General features: G+C 43.4%; 1 protein-coding gene across 1 annotated transcript in view; it reads left to right on the forward strand.

Moving 5' to 3' along the window:
- UNC13C (unc-13 homolog C) overlaps positions 1–12224 on the forward strand; it is an 857791-nt gene that overhangs the window by 113353 nt on the left and 732214 nt on the right. The gene's annotated exons all lie outside the window — the stretch shown is intronic.

The following is a 12224-nucleotide window of genomic DNA, read 5'->3' on the forward strand; positions in this document are numbered from 1 at the left end:
AGGCATAGTGATCACCCGGTGACCTGTGGAATATCCAATCCAATAAGAGCACCAGTAGTGGAGGTCATGTATTACTATCCCTATCCACCACACGCAGCATGCTTGAGAGCAGAGTTTTCATATTCTATGTTTAACTGTTCATACAGTTTTTATATAGTACACCCTACACCAGTAGAAATCTTGTATAAATGTATGCCCTGTACACATGAGCGGATTTTCGGTCGGAAAAAACTTGGATGGTTTTTCCGACGGAATTCTGCTCAAGACTGGCTTGCATACACACGGTCACACAAAAGTTTGCTGAACTTTCAACCACCAAGAACGTGGTCATGTACAACACTACAACGAGCCGAGAAAATTAAGTTCTATGCTTCCAAGCATGCATCAAATTGTTTCCAAGCATGCGGAGGAATTTCACACGTCAGAATTTGAACAGATGATCGGAATTTCCGATCAAAACTTTTTCCGACCGAAAAATTGAGAACTTGCTCTCAATCTTTTGCTGGTGGGAATTTGGCCAGCAAAAGTCAGATGGAGCATTTTTCCGACCAAATCTCTCATCGATCCTTTGCTGGCCAAATTTCCAATCGTGTGTATGGGGCATTAGAATTATATTTGGGGTTTTATTTGGGCATGTGGCTTTTAGGCTTTTAATGTCAGTGGGTAGGCCTTCCTACGTTGGTGGTCAGATCCAAATTTGACCCAGGATCTAAATGACAGGATTAATACTGCATAAAGAGTACGTTCTGATTTGAAAGAGCTGGTTATTCAGATAGAAGTTAAAGTGCCACAATTACTTCACAAAAGGGTATATTTTATCATAGTTACACGCCAATTCAATCCAATAAAAACCTGCAGTTGTTAACGAGTAACTCACGAATGGTTTGAAATTGCTCTAATATGCTCCACTATCAACATGTTATCTTAGATTCCTTTTTTTTTTTTTTGCTCCTTGATCTAGAATCCATAAAAATGCGTATTTTAAAATGTCTCAGTATTTTCCTATTTAAGCTTTAATTAACATCCCATGAATAACCACTTATATTATTTTTTTTTCCTTCAAAGTGTGTTATCTTGAAATTTAACCTAGTGGTTCTTTCAGTGCGACCATGGCAAAGAACACTGATGAATGACTGTGAAATGTTATGAAAAGAAAAGCCATTCTTTGTGAATGTCAGTTATGCACACTACTCTAAAATGGCATCTGAAATATATAGGGTAGGCATATGGGCGTTTAATGTTTTTACACCCAAGGTACCTGGGGATCATAATTGACACCCACACATTAATACCATTGGCCCAGATATAATTTAAACTCGTTCAACTCACTGTCCAGTGATAAATTGCCTCTATTCGACTGATTTCATTGGCTTTGTTCCATACAGCTGAATTGGAGCCAAGAGAAACTTCCTTTTTATTTCTGTGTTTTTTATTTTAGTTTTTTTGGGGTTTTTTTTGTGTGTTACATCAGAAAATGAACACTATTTATTTTAAAAGCTGTTTTTGTCATTGACTTATGACTTTGATATAGCATTAACCACTACATATTTTAACCCCAAAAGTTGACTGTATTTCTGAAAATCTGAACAAAAAAATCATATAATATTTTCTTCTCTCATCTACAAGAGGATCAATGTTTTTTTTTTTTTTCCCTGAAAATCTCGACAATGACATTTGATTGCCTATTTTAATATTTCTAAATTAACTGAATCATGTTATAAATGGGTAAAGATCTAGGTCATGTGTCTTCTCCTGAGGACATACTGTGTGTGCAGAAATAGTGCTGACTTTATTTTGAAAAAAAAAAAAAAGAAGCATGTTAATTACAATTTTAAGAGCAACAGCCCTGCAGCAATTTAGGTGATGACAGGCATTAACTTCCTGTTCTAGAAGGCTGCAGACATTCTGAAAACAATACAAATGCATATAAACTATGTTTCTAAGCATTTTTCAAAAGCAGGCTTTCAAGGAGGAATTTATGTGACCTAGTTTTCCACACTGACAGTGTTGTTGAAATCTGCATTCAACCAAACACAGACAGTGTAATCCAGATCATGGTTTGTCAGGAGTGTGGAATTTCTATGTTGAGTCAGCAGTGCATTGTGGGTGTAAGAAATGTAGATTGCTCTTAAAGCATGTGTATACTAGGAAATTAGCCATATGCTATCTTACCCATGGGCTTTCAGAAGATGATCATTTGGACTGATACATGAGCAGGTTTTCAGATAACGGTTGTTGTGGTGCATTGAATTGGAATTGCGTTTTGGGTGCTAAAATAGATTATCCATGAAGTATGGGTATTGCAAATCTATTAGCCATGGTCCATAAGTAAACAATGCTTTGCATATATAAACTGTAAGAATTGAAATTATTTTGCCTAAAAAACTGTTGGACTTTTTTATTGAAAGTGGAACCGCCCCGTCATAAAATTCCCGTATTTGACCATCACCTACTTACTGCTGCGGCAGGTGTTTGACCTGCTCACCCATGCTGAACAGCAACTAGCTGTCTTCTGAAAGTAGTGCAAGTTATTTTGTTTTATGCCCATTCCTGATTGCTTTCATTCAAAATCAAGACAATGGGGTCAAATATACACTATATTACTGTGACGGAACCATTCCAGCAACCAGCTTTGGTGTTTCCATCAGTATACAGCTCCCTTCAGCCTGGACATAGGAACCAGATATTATAGCCGCAGCATACAAAACTAGCCAACGAGCTTGTACAGTATGAAAACTGGAATTGGATATTGAAAAAACGCACATAGAATATATACCACCTCAGGTGAGCCTGATCACATTATCGTATGCATAGTTTGGACTTGATGGACTTGTGTCTTTTTTCAACCTCACCTGCTATGTAACTATGTATGAAGATGAAATTGTATACAGAAATATAATTACCATAACTAAGGAACAGCCAACAGACAGTATACTACTTCCTCACTAGCAACTAATAGGTGACAGTGATTTAATTAACTTGAGCTGATTAACTAGTCACTTAAACCAGCCAAGGTGGAAGCACATAACACTGGCAACCCTAGACAGGTGGCCTGAGCTGATAACATCAACATCTGCTATGAGTATCTTATGCCGCGTACACACGACCGGACTTTTCAACATCAAAAGTCCGATGGAATGATTCCAGCAGACCATTCGATCGTGTCTGGGCTGCAGCGGACTTTTGATTTGCAAAAGTCTGACAGACTTTAGAAATGGAACATGTTTCAAATTTTTCCGACAGAACTCCGCCAGACCCAGTTCCTACTGAGAAATTCGGTCGTGTGTATGCTAGTCCGACGGACAAAAACCGATGCGAGGGCAGCTATTGGCTACTGGCTATGAACTTCCTTATTCTAGTCCAGTCGTACGTCATCACGTTCGAATCCGTCGGACTTTGGTGTGATTGTGTGTGGCCAAGTCCGTTCATTCGGAAAGTCCGTCAGAACTCTTTCAGAACTCTGTCAGAACTCTGTCGAAAGTCTGTCGGACCTAGTCCCTCTAAAAGTCCGGTCGTGTGTACGCGGCATTAGTCTGATATCATAAAATGTATTTATCTTCATGTATTTCTCTTATTTATTTATTTTTTTAAATTATTTTTGTTTTTTAAAGGCAAGGGAAAAAAACAGAAAAAAAAAAAAGAAAAAAAGAAAAGGTACAGATACAGAGCCTTTTGGGCATACCCCGGCTCAAAAAAAAAAAAAAAAAAACAACAAAAACTTATTAAAACATAACAGAAAGAACATAATACTTAACATCCCAAAAACTTGCTGCTTAAATATAAAGGATGAGAGATGCTCACTCACACGTAACAGTATGGGTGTAGGGGAAAAATCCCCTGTCAACAACACCCTAGACCAGTGAATCTCAACTAGGGTTTCTCCAGAGGTTGCTAGGGATTCCCTCAGCATTGGGCCATTTCTGCCTCTCGGATTAGTTCCCACTGACACCATTGATCATTTTAGCTACCTGTAAGGAGGTAATTCTTCCCAATGACCACAAGTGTAAGGACCATTCCTCTCACTGACCATCACACTAATGTATCATGAGTTGTAGATTTCAATTTTTTAGCAGGGTTCCCCAAGACTGGAGAACTATTTCAAGGGTTCCTCTGTGTTGAAAAGGTTGAGAATGGCTGCCCTCGACGTTTACTCATCTCTGCTGTGCCAATACCCCTAGGTGTGTAGGGAACTTACTTTATCAAGTATGTAGCGTAGCCACATTGCCATATCTTTAGAATATGTGACCCTAACCTCCACCTGTATAGGACTAACTAAGGTTGGTTTGTTTCAGGGTCGTGCTGTTGAGTCACAGTGGTATCAGAGTCTAACCAGACATCCCACACCCTGTTACATTTTTTTCGGGCAGCCCCTGTGTGTGTAGGTTTCTTTATACGGCGGGATGATCAAATTAACCAGTGACTTCCACATATTCCGAGTAGGTAAAAAAGAGGCTCCCCACTTAAGTACAATGCTCTTCCAAGCATAAAACAGAAGAAAACTGAGCAACATGCAAACATGCGAACAGCTCTAGATCACATATTTCTTTAGGGATATTGTTGATAAATATTTATGTCCCATTCCAAGTAATCCAAACCGCAGTCTCAGCGCTCATCAAGTAGTTGTCCATAATTTTTTTCGGTCACCCTATGTGTCAGGAATGGTGTCTTTGCTTGTCTCACCTGCTGGTGGCACTGTTGCATACAGCACCAAAGGGTATAGTTCTGGTGGCCACCAGCGGGTGTCTCCCAGCCAAAGTACTAACTGACAATCAAGCTACACCTGATGTGGGACTGCTGGACTATATAAGCCTGCCTTTAATCAAGGCTCAGCGCTTCAATATTCCCCATGCAAGCCTGATTCCTGTCTGAACCTGACCTTTACTTGTCTTCTGTCCTGGACCCTGTATCCCATAGCCTTACCCTGAGACCTGTTTCCTGTTCCACTTTATCTGTTATCCCTGTTTTGTTCCTTGCATTTGTATATACTTAGTTAGTTAGTTAGTTGTGTATAGGATTGCCATGTTCTTGAGCTTTACTTATTTGGTTATGGTTTATTGGTGTTGGTTGTTTTCCTTGTTTTCCATGTTGTTATCCTTAATAAATACATTTATTTCATTTATCCATCTGTTTTTGGCTCCTTTATGGTGCAGCCTTCTGATCTGATCACCCCGTGCTGGATGCATGTATAAGGAATCCCTGAGACCATATCCCTAATAGACACAGGGTGACTTACATATAAGAGGGGTCTGGGGAGCTGATACAGGGATTTCCCAACCTCTCTAAGGTAATCTGGGTTCCATGGGCCACCCTGCTCAGAGTGACTCCCTGTCACAATTACCAAAGGTATTGGGACGCCTGCCTTTACACACACATGAACTTTAAGGGCATCCCAGTCTTAGTCCATAGTGTTCAATATTGAGTTGGCCCACCCTTTGCAGCTATAACAGCTTCGACTCTTATGGGAAGTGTGTCCACAAGATTTAGGAGTGTGCCTATGGGAATGTTTGATCATTCTTCAAGAGGCACATTTGTAAGGTCAGGCACTGAAGTGGACGAGAAGGCCCGGCTCACAGTCTCCACTCTAATTTATCCCAAATGTTTTCTGGACAATTTCATGCTCCCAACTTTGTGGAAACAGTTTGGGGATGGTCTCTTCCTGTTCCAACATGACTGCGCACCAGTGCACAAAGTAAGGTTCATAAAAACATGAATGAGGGAGTTTTGGGTGGAGGAACTTGACTGGCCTGCACAGAGCCCTGACCTCAACCCGATAGAATATCTTTGGAATGAATTAGAGCGAAGACAGGCCTTCTCATCCAACATCAGTGCCTGACCTCACAAACAGCTTCTCAAAGAAATAAATAATCAAATATTCTCATAGACACACTCCTAAACCTTGTGGACAGCCTTCTCAGAAGAGTTGAAGATGTCATAGTTACAAAGGGTGGGCCAGCTCAATACTGAACCTTCCACCCCCTAAACTAAGAGGGTGAATCGTCACAGTAAGTACAAGAAGAGCGGTTGTAAACCTCAGACATTAAATATGAACAAAGCGTATCCCTCTTTAGTGTGTCTCAATTAAGAGCACTACAAGGTTGATTTACTAAAGGCAAATAGACTGTGCTTAAAGGACAGTTACTCCAGAGCTTAGTAAGTTAAGTAAAGCTTTACTTTGCAAAAAGTACCCAATCACATGTTAGGAAAATAAAAAAAAAGTATTTTTGCTTACATATGATTGGATAATGGAAGTCAGAAGAGTTTCTGTTCATTTACTAAGCTCTGAAGCAACTGCACTTGCCAAAGCGCACAGTCTATTTGCCTTTAGTAAATCAGACTCTAATGCCGCATACACAAGACCAAACTTCCCGGCTGAAAAGGTCAGACAGAATCAGTCCATCGGATATTACGATCTTGTGTGGGCTCATCTGACTTTTTTCTTCAAAAATTCAGATGGACCTAGAAATAGAACACGTTTCAAATCTGTCCGACGGAATCAATTTCTATCAGGAAAACCGTTTGTCTGTATGCTGGTCCGACAGACCAAATACGATGCAAGGGCAGCTATTGGTTACTGGCTATTGAACTTCCTTTTCTAATCCCGTCATACATCATCACGTTCAAAACTAACGGACTTTGGTCCGTTCGTGTATTGGGAAAGTCCGTTCCTTCAGAAGTCCATCGTAACTCCGCCATAACTCTGTCAAAAGTACTTCAGGAAGACCGTCTGACCTTTTCTGCCGGAAAGTCCGGTCGTGTGTACGTGTCATTAGTGTCACTTTTGTCTGCGGCTTCCTTCCTCTGCTATCATCATAGATCTCACTGAGGTGTCAGTATAACATTTCAGCAATGACTCAAATAGCAGAGAGAAGTAACAGCAGATAATTTCTACCTACAGGTGAGCCTATATAGGTTTACTTGTTTCTTAAATGTTTCTTAAATGTTTCCTAAGTGCACTGCATATAAAAAAGAAATTCTGAAACAATATCTAAAATAATATCTAAAATATATTATATTACATTTTAAAATGTTTGCAATGCAGTACATGGAGTTGCAATGCAGTACATGGTATATAGATGAACAGTATATTACTTTTTGTGTGACGGCATGAATTTAATATCCCGTATATCATCTCAAATACATTACAGTAGAGTTTTTTGCAGTTATCCATATAACAGAGCACAGCTTGGAATCACAAATGTTGTCAGATGGAACAAAACCATCGTTTTTTTAATGACATTGTTCTTTTGCGTAAACATTGTATTTTATTAATGATATGTTTCAGCTGGCTTGGAAGCAGCCGGATCTATGAAGTGCTCCAACATTTTGCAAAAACAAGAAAATAAAATGATAAATAAAAAAACAAAAAAACGAATGAAACTGCCCTCTGCGGCTATAAGAGAATATCATGAACATGTTTCTGAAATGAGTGTTTAACCACTTCAGCTCCAAACCATTTGATTGGCCAAAGACCAGACCACTTTTTGCGATTCGGCACTGCATCGCTTTAACTGACAATTGCGCGGTCGTGCGACCTGGCTCCCAAACAAAATTGACATCCTTTTGTCCCAGAAATAGAGCTTTCTTTTGGTGGTATTTGATCACCTCTGCGTTTTTTATTTTTTGTGCTATAAACAAAAATAGGTGACAACTTTGAAAAAAACGCATAATTTTTTACATTTTGCTATAGTAAATATCCCCCAAAAATATATAAAAAAAACATTTTTTCCTCAGTTTAGGCCGATATTTTTGGTAAAAAAAATCGCAATAAGCATTTATTGATTGGTTTGTGCAAAAGTTATAGCGTCTACAAAATAGGGGATCGCTTTATGGCATTTTTATTAATCTTTTTTTTTTCTAGTTATGGCGGCGATCAGTGTCTTTTTTATCATGACTGCGACATTATAGCGAACACATCAGACAATTTTGACACATTTTTTGGGACCATTCACATTTATACAGCGATCAGTAGCACTGCAGGGCTTAAGTGTGTCCTAGGGAGTGATTCTAAATGTGGGGGGAGGTGCTATGTGTGACACATCACTGATCACTGCTCCCAAGCTGTGATTAGTGACAATGTCATTAGGCAGAACAGGGAGATGCTTGTTTACATTAGCATCTCCCCGTTCCTCCTCTCCATGAGACGCTCGTGGGTATCCCCGCGGACATAGAGTGCGTGGGAGCCACGATTCTAATCATGGAGCTCGCAGCCGGTGGTGTGCATGCAATGGCATGGCGGCACATTCAAAGGGATGTACAGGTATGCCCATTTGTGCAGCCGTGCCATTCTGTCAACGTACATATACAGGCGGTGGTCGGGCACCGGTTAAAGGTTCAGTCCCCACAAAAAAACACTTTTTCAATTTTTTCAGGCTTGGTTAGTGTGCCTTTAAAGAGGTTGTAACCCTAAAAAAAAAAAAAAAATCCTGTTCCCTTTATAGTAAAAAAAAATCCTGTTGACCGCTTCACCCCCAGAAGATTTGTCCTCCTTCCTGACCAGAGCACTTTTTGTGATATGGCACTGCGTCACTAACTGACAATTGCGCTATTTTTTTCTCAGTTTAGGCAGATGTGTATTCTTCTACATATTTTTGGTAATAACAATTGCAATACGCATATGTTGATTGGTTTGCAAAAAAGTTATAGTGTCTACAAAATAGGGGAGAGATTTATAGCATTTTTATTATTATTATTATTTTTTTTTACTAGTAATGGCAGCTGGGATTTTTATCATGACTCCGACATTATGGCAAACACATCGGACACATTTTGACACATTTTGACACTTTTTTGGGACCATTGGCATTTATACAGTGATCAGTGCTATAAAAATGCATTGATTACTGTAACAATTTCACTGGCAATGAAGGGGTTAACACTGGGTGCGATCAAGGGGTTAATTGTGTTCCCTAGTGTGTGTTGTAACTGAAGGGGGGGGTGGGACTTGGTAGGGGAAGAGATAGATCAGTGTTCATACCTTGTATAAAAATACAATCTGTCTCTTCTCCCCTCAGAGAACCAGGATCTCAGTGTTTACACACAGAGATCCCGGTCCTCACATGTCACAAGCGATTGCGGTAGCCCAGCGGTCATCGAGACTGCTAGGCACTTGCATCAGCTCCGGGGGCAAACAGTGGGTGGTATGTGCACGTGCCCCTAGTGGCCACCAGAAGAAGCAATGTAACATGACCATTCACACAGCCAGGCCAGGTTGCCACAGTACAACTGTGGCGGCTGGTCAACAAGCGGTTAAACAGCACAGTGCTAATGCTGTCTAATCTGTTCGTCTCTAAGCTGTAAATATCCTGGTTGATCCTGCCTGTTCCTGTGTCCCCTTAGTGTGCTGGCCACAGTGATCATGGCTGCTGATTCATAATTACGGTGGTAAGGTTATGTGCCTCCAACATCCTGCTGCTCTCCCTCTCTCCCTGCCTCCCTGCCTGTCAGCTCCTTTGTGTGTTATCCTCCGCTCCTGTTTTATCAGGCCATCCTACACAGTGTAAATATTGGTGTAAAACGATGCCTCTAAATACTTTATCTCAGATCTTTTCTGGCCAGGCACGTGACCTCCGGCCACTCTCCCCCTCCAATCTCAGGGCTACACCAGGAGGGGCTGAGCACACAGAGGGTTGAGGGGACTTCGGCTTTTACAAAGACATTTACACTAAGGCCGCGTACACACGGGCGGACTGTTCGCCCAACTTTGTTTGTCAAACAGTTTCGGCAAACAGTCCGCTCAAAATTAGCATGGACGGACATGGCCACACACGGCACTTTTTTGAGCGGACTGTTTCAGCGAACTGTTTGCCAAACAGTTCGCTCAACTTTTGAAATGAACGGACTCGCCCACGTAAGGCGGAGGCAAATCCGCCCATTTCGAGCGCGTGTACAGGTAGGTGGGGCTCCGCCGCCTGGAATGGACTTAAAGGGGAACCCCAACGCCGAAAAAAATCGGCGTGGGGGTTCCCCCAAAGTCCACAACAGACCCTTGTCCGAGCACGCTACCCGGCCGGCCAGGAAAGGGGGGCGAGCGAGCGCGCCCCCCCTCCTGAGCCGTACCAGGCCACGTGCCCTCAACATGGGGGGGTGCCTTGGGGAAGGGGGGGCCGCGCGGCCCCCCCACCCCAAAGCACCTTGTCCCCATGTTGATGAGGACAAGGGCCTCTTCCCGACAACCCTGGCCGTTGGTTGTCGGGGTCTGCGGGCGGGGGGCTTATCGGAATCCGGGAGCCCCCTTTAAGAAGGGGGCCCCCGGATACCGGCCCCCCACCCTATGTGAATGAGTATGGGGTACAATGTACCCCTACCCATTCACCTGTGAAATAAAGTACAAAAAAAACACAACACAGAGAAAAATATTTTATTGCACAGCTCCGGGGGTCTTCCGTCTTCGGGGGTCTTCTCGCCGGACTCCTCCGCTATCTTCGTGTAGCTCTTTTACTAGCGGAGGAGCCCGGCTTTCTTCCTCCCCGCCGCCGTCCTCTTCTCCCGACTTCGGGGGTCTTGTCCCCCTCTTCGGTTCTTCTGCCGGGCCACCGCGCCTTCTTGTAGCTCTTTTGCAGGCGGTGGCCCGGTCTTCTGTCACCGCTGCCTTCCGTTCTTCTGTCGCCACCTTCGGTTCTTCTGCCGGGCCACCATGTGACACCGCCCCATTGTCACTATATAAGTGACCGCACAGCGCGGCTCTGGCATTCCGGCCGGAGAGAGCGACGTGTCAACATCTCCTGGGGAAGAAGAAGAAGAACAAGAAGAAGAACGGAAGGCGGCGACAGCGACAGCGGCGACAGAAGACCGGGCCACCGCCTGTAAAAGAGCTACAAGAAGGCGCGGTGGCCCGGCAGAAGAACCGAAGGCGGCGACAGAAGAACGGAAGGCAGCGGCGACAGAAGACCGGGCCACCGCCTGCAAAAGAGCTACAAGAAGGCGCGGTGGCCCGGCAGAAGAACCGAAGAGGGGGACAAGACCCCCGAAGTCGGGAGAAGAGGCCGGCGGCGGGGAGGAAGAAAGCCGGGCTCCTCCGCTAGTAAAAGAGCTACACGAAGATAGCGGAGGAGTCCGGCGAGAAGACCCCCGAAGACGGAAGACCCCCGGAGCTGTGCAATAAAATATTTTTTCTCTGTGTTGTGTTTTTTTTTGTACTTTATTTCACAGGTGAATGGGTAGGGGTACATTGTACCCCATACTCATTCACATAGGGTGGGGGGCCGGTATCCGGGGGCCCCCTTCTTAAAGGGGGCTCCCGGATTCCGATAAGCCCCCCGCCCGCAGACCCCGACAACCAACGGCCAGGGTTGTCGGGAAGAGGCCCTTGTCCTCATCAACATGGGGACAAGGTGCTTTGGGGTGGGGGGGCCGCGCGGCCCCCCTTCCCCAAGGCACCCCCCCATGTTGAGGGTAGCGTGCTCGGACAAGGGTCTGTTGTGGACTTTGGGGGAACCCCCACGCCGATTTTTTTCGGCGTTGGGGTTCCCCTTTAAGCCCATTCCAGGCGGCGGAGCCCGCGACGTCTCCGTCGCGGGCCCCGCCTACCTCGAAATGAGCAGACTTTCCTCCGAGCGGGAACAGTTTGCTCATTTCGAAAGTAGCCTACACACGGGCGGACTGTTCGCTCAAACACAGTTTCAGCGGACAGTTTTTCGGAATTTCCGAAAGACTTTGTCCGTTAAACTGTCCGCTGAAACTGTCCGCTGAAAGCCCACACACGAGCGGACTGTCCGCCCAAGCACTGTTCAGCGGACAAGGTTGGGCGAACAGTCCGCCCGTGTGTACGCGGCCTTAGTAGAATGGCTTGATAGAACACAGGGGCTGGCAATGATTTTATTTTTTTTTCCTTTACAACCATTTTAAGACTTACAGCAGCATTATTATTAGGCTCAAGCATTTTTATAGTGTTCAGTCAGATTTAATAGCCAAGACACCTGTATAAGGAGTAAATCTGGCTGAAAAAATAAAATAAAAGACATGGGAAGCTGGGTTCTGATATGAGGGATAAGTACCAAAGCCAATAATATATTTTTTTTAAATTGCTGTACAGTGGAAAGAAGGTCCTTTGGAGACATAGCTTATTTACTCTACAGGCTTAGGACATGTAAGTTGTTTGTGTTGTTACAGAATAATACAAGCCTCAGAGACAGCATATATTTACATACAGTATCTTACAAAAGTGAGTATACCCCTCACATTTTTGTAAATATTTTATATATTTTCATGTGACAACACTGAAGAAA

Source organism: Lithobates pipiens, unplaced genomic scaffold (assembly GCF_037356315.1).
Source record: "Lithobates pipiens isolate NorthernLeopardFrog02 unplaced genomic scaffold, aLitPip1_a1.2 Scaffold_8, whole genome shotgun sequence".
NCBI lineage: Eukaryota > Metazoa > Chordata > Amphibia > Anura > Ranidae > Lithobates > Lithobates pipiens.